The sequence below is a fragment of the Triticum dicoccoides genome, chromosome 4A (genome assembly GCF_002162155.2).
Source record: "Triticum dicoccoides isolate Atlit2015 ecotype Zavitan chromosome 4A, WEW_v2.0, whole genome shotgun sequence".
Classification (NCBI taxonomy): Eukaryota; Viridiplantae; Streptophyta; class Magnoliopsida; order Poales; family Poaceae; genus Triticum; species Triticum dicoccoides.
The window spans coordinates 706,277,630-706,282,971 of NC_041386.1; the positions used below are offsets into that span (position 1 = coordinate 706,277,630).

Sequence of the window (5,342 nt, forward strand, 5' to 3'; positions counted from 1 at the left end):
TAATGTTACAAATAATTAAGGTATTTCCAACCCGCAAAAAAATGAAGCTTCTTTTCATGAATTCTAGAAAACATGTATATTTCCATCATCTTCGGCATGGCAACAGATCCCAGGTAATCCACGTAACTAACGACTCAAAGTATGACTGAAATTTGAAAACAAAGATATTGATTACATCTTAATAAACTCTTTGAATGCTACAAACCGTTTATTTATTATTTAATTATTTTGAAAAAAATGACAACCCTAGCTTCTACAGTACATCAATTGCAATGCACACAACCATCAACCATTTATTATTTACCGGTTTGCTTGTATCGTCAAGCCAGCAGCACCTCATGGATGAGCCTATCAACATTGCGCATGGACCTTCCATCATGCCGCGCTGAGGCAACAGCGCTCTCCTGGAGCTTTAGCGCGCGCCGTCGCATCTCTTGCCCCTTCTCCCCCTCCATGGCCTCCCGCAGAATGGCCTTGACCTCGGTCCTTGTCACCTCTTCCCCAATCTCCATCCAGATACCCCACTCCGTGCACTTGTACCGGCAGTTGGTCTGCTGCTCCGTGAACAAGGGACAGCACACCATCGGCACACCGCCGCAGATGCCTTCCAACGATGAGTTCCACCCGGAGTGTGTGAGAAACACCCCTACGGCCTCGTGCTCCAGCACCTTCTCCTGCGGGCACCATGTCGAGAGCATGCTTCGCCCCTTCGTCGCGCGGAGAACTCCGGCAGAAGTACGGTGTTGTCGTGGCCCTTGACAAGGTCCGGCCGTACATTCCACAAGAAGGTGTAGCCGCTGTTGGCCAGCCCCCAGGCGAATTCCAGCAAATGCTCATTTGACATCACCGTGATGCTCCCAAAATTGACATACACCACTGAGCGCGGCGGCTGGTCGTTGAGCCACCAGAGAGGCTCGTCCTGTTCCTTCCAAAGATTGGAGCCGATGCCGAGGAGAGGGCTATCCTCGGGCACGTTGTTGCGAACTGTCAGATGGAGTGGCCCCACCGTGTAGATGGGCGGTAGGAACTTAGACATGGCATCAAGCAAGGGTGCGTCGAGCTCATCAAAGGTGTTGATGATCACCGCCGATGCCTGCGACATGGCGGTCGTCTCGTGGATGAAGAAGTTGAACATGATGTCATCGGGGTCCGTGGTGCGCACGAAGCTTGGGAGGTCACGCAGCCGCAGGTCCTTGGGCATCGACGGAATCCAGTTTATGATCGTGTCCAAGTATCCATTGGTCAACTGCGCCTCTTCTGCACCAACAACAAATTAATTGCAGTAAGTACGTTGCAACTAATTTAAGTTCTTCTGATGCAATAAAACCAGGAATGCAGAACAACATACTACACCAAAAACATGCTCAACCCTTTGAGAGGGAAGAGAGACCACACAACATGTTCTTGCTAGTTGCAGAAAGCTGATATGTTGTAACAGAGACAAGCATGCATACCTTTGAGAGGGAAGAGGCCACGCTCGACTAGACCCTTGTAGTAGCAGTAGGCTAGCCCATGAAACCACATGCGCTGGGGGCCCAGAACGTGGCGCAGCGGAGGCCGAGCTCGCGCGCGGCGACAAGAGCGAAACACATTGTGCCATCGGCCACCACGCAGGTCACAGGCGGCAGCGCGCCGCCGGAGGTCCGGGCCTCCTCGTTGAGCTTGATGATGAGCTCCTTGAGCCTCGGGAGGCAAGTCGTCATGTTAGAGTAGGACAGCGCAGCGGTGTCCTGCGTGGCCTCACGGTCGGACGGCGGAAGGCCGTCGGCGATGGCATCGAACCGGAACGCGGGCAGGCCACATAGCTTGTCGGCAGACTGGGAGCGCAGCAGGCGGCGGTGGTTGAACTCGTTGTTGACGAAGGTGACGTGGAAGCCCCTGGTGTGGAGCAGCTTGGCCAGCTTCAGCATCGGCGTGATGTGGCCCTGCGCCGGGTAGGGGATCATCACGGCGTGCGGCCGCTCAACTGCCGGCCCGCCAACGACCCCATCCCTCCTTATGCCTTGCTCTCGAAATGCCTCACCTGCTTGCTGCCTCACCTGGCTCTCTCGTTCACAAGTCGCAACGTTGTGGGTGTGGCTGTGCACATCTGCTCCTGACATGTTGGTATCTCTACTTTTAATGGACGAATTGGTTGAATAGTCCCCCCCCCACTTTCAACCGGTTTATTTTCAACCGGTTTTTTTTCATCAAATTGCCCCCACCCCCACGCCCACCCACCGAAACGCGCCCAGCGAACCGGGGAGAGATCCATTGATTTGGCTAAGGTAGGAAAGAATCTATTATTTGTTTGCTAAAGCAAATTGCATTAATGGAAGAGATCCGTTGATTTGGCTAAGGTAGGAAAGAATCTATTCTTTGTTTTCTAAAGAAAAATTGCATTAATGAGAGAGATCCATTGATTTGGCTAAGGTAGGAAAGAATATATTATTTGTTTCCTAAAGCAAATTGCATTAATGGGAGAGATCCGTTGATTTGGCTAAGGTAGGAAATAATATATTATTTGTTTGCTAAAGCAAATTGCATTAATGGGAGAGATCCGTTGATTTGGCTAAGGTAGGAAAGAATCTATTATTTGTTTGCTAAAGGAATTTGCATTAATGAAAGAAATCTGTTGATTTGGCTAAGGTAGGAAATAATCTATTATTTGTTTCCTAAATAAAATTGCATTAATGAGAGAGATTTGTTGATTTGGCTAAGGTAGGCGGTTTTTGCGGTTCTTGGCGGCTCAGTGTGAGGTGGGGCGAGGTACAAAAAAATATCATGGAAGGTGAGACGGAAAAAACCTGGGAGGTGGGAGTTGTCCCTGGTTAACCTACGAAATTTCATAGATTTTTTAGGACGAAAAAAAACCAGTGGAGGTGGGACGAAAATTGGCCGGCGGAGACTACCACCTCCCACTACTGACTTTTTTTCGTCCGGTTTTATTTCATCCCACCTCCCACTACTGACTTTTTTCTTAATTAATAACTCCACCCTCCTGCTGGTTTTTTTCTAATCTAATTCAATCTATTGATCTTTCCTTAGTCACAATGCACTTACATGTAGCCCCGACAGATCGGTTTCCATATGAAATAAAACACAATCATCAATCAATCCTTGGTTCTCTTTTATAGGACTTGTTGCCATACATGAACCATACGATAACTTCCATATACAAAATAAAGGGAAACACAATCAGGTTTCCTTCCTTTCCAAAGTTCTAGCCACCGACCCCCTCCCCAGACCGCGTTCTTTTTCCCATGCCACCATCGACAATCTGCTCTCCCATTTCCTCGTCCTCCCCACGTTGTGAAGTTCCAACGCACAACTACACAAACACCAGTGACATAAAAAACCACCGCCTCCTCCTCCGCGCCACCGCCTACTCTATTTTTCCCCTCTGTGTGGCGACCTGAATGGAAGGCGGTGGGTCTGGGATGTGCCTGGTTCCACAAGACGTCAGGCGTAAGGAAGGATGGAAAACCACCGACTGGATGGCTGGCCCATTGAAGGTTTGAAACCTCCTATGGCGTAATTTTGTGCAACCTGCATGAAGATTGTAGGAGCTATCCATGTGGTCGTTCCATCGGCAACAAGTACGTATTGGATAGCACATAATTTGAAATTCTTGATGGAGTTGACTGACCATGACTTTGACTCTCACAATGTTGCATGTTCTTCGGAGTTGACTGGTGGCGTTTTTAGGTTATTACTACCATGAAGATGAGAGGAACATCGAGAAAAATCCTTACCCTAAAAAATGGATGGGAGGAATATCTTGGTCTATGATTTCATGATGAATAGGACCCTGAGAAAGCAGTGGATGATGCCCCGTTGATTCTCTTTGAATTCGGCTACTGTGGGAATGTGTATAGTCAGGCTTGGAGTGAGCGCTCCATGCATGTGTGTCAGTGGCACTCAGAGATTGGTTGTGCCGCTCTTGTGAGGGTGTGTGGGGGTGGTGTGCTCGAGACACGCCAATCTCGTGAGCAGGTGCGGAGATGAGTTGCACAAGAGAAACATTGGTGGGATGAACCCAAACCTTTATTTTTTTCTAATATGAATTATCCTTCCTTCTTAGAAAAACATGTTTTGAGTAAAGTTATCTTTACTATAGACATATATTGACAATTAATCAAGTATCAACATCATTGCATGCTTATTGCGTGGAATGTGTGTCCCAATGTTGACAGAAGGTATAAAAAGATTGTCTTGGAATTATTATTTTCTTGGGAAGATATTGCCCTGAATTCTCATTTCTCATCAGAAATTTAGTATCCATTTTCGTTGATCTTATTTGCAACATGTACAAGTCAGTAATAATCTAAGGGGGTGCCCTACCGGAGAAGATTATGATAGTTAGACAAGAAACTTGGTACTGTCGTGCAAGGTAGAGATAGGAGAAATAGGAGATAAAAGCATGCATGGTGGGAGAAGGAAGTCGAGTGTCGCGTGGTAGCTCAGACATGGAGTGTGGAAGAAAGACAATGACGAGATGTATGTACCTACTAGATCATGACCATGAGATATCATCCCATAAAAATGGCCTTTGACTCTCATGTCACATGAATTTTCTCTTTGTATATATATATTTGTTAGTCCGTGGCAACGCACGGACACTTAGCTAGTATATATAGTACTCCCTCCGTCCGAAAATACTTGTCATCAAAATGAATAAAAGATGATGTATTTAGATGTATTTTAGTTCTAGATACAACTCTTTTTATTCATTTTGATGACAAGTATTTTCGGACGGAGGGAGTATAAGAAACAGCTTTGAAATGAAATAAAATTGTGAGACTTTAGGTCGTTAGCTTTAGGGATAGAAAACGAATCAGATAAAATCAAGTCACAACGTGCCCACCAGCAGCTCAAGATGCTAATTTGATCTTGAAAGGATTAATTAATTGGTTACTAATTGTGTCGGTTCTCTAGTTTATACTTGTTGTGGAGCATGAATCATGTGGACCGAGATCACAATAGTTTGACTTGAAGAAGGTTGGGTGATCTGCCAGCACATTACGCTTCATTGGTTGAAGATAATTATCTTTAGTTTTTATTGTATTGTGGACCATGCAACACGTGGCTCCACGCACACGCTAAGGACGCGACGCGTTCCCTTTCCAGCAAGCTACACTGCATTAAGTTAAAAAATGGGAGCAACTATAGGTCACAGGTTTGCATGCCTGTATGTCAGGTTCCTTTCAGAAATGAAACTGGCGCGGAAAAGAACAAAAGTGAAAAAAGAGGAAAAGGAAGGATAAAGACAACGTAAAACGTCTTCCTCCCCTACCCCTTGACGGCTAGCGTAAACTCTCCCCTGCAACCTTCACCGACAAATTCATGGATTCGCCTCCCCT

The 5,342-nt window shown here is 46.4% G+C and overlaps 1 pseudogene; it reads right to left on the bottom strand.

The window, feature by feature from the left end:
* Positions 1–213: 213 nt before the first annotated feature.
* Positions 214–1,958, bottom strand: LOC119289801 (annotated as a pseudogene).
* Positions 1,959–5,342: the final 3,384 nt, after the last annotated feature.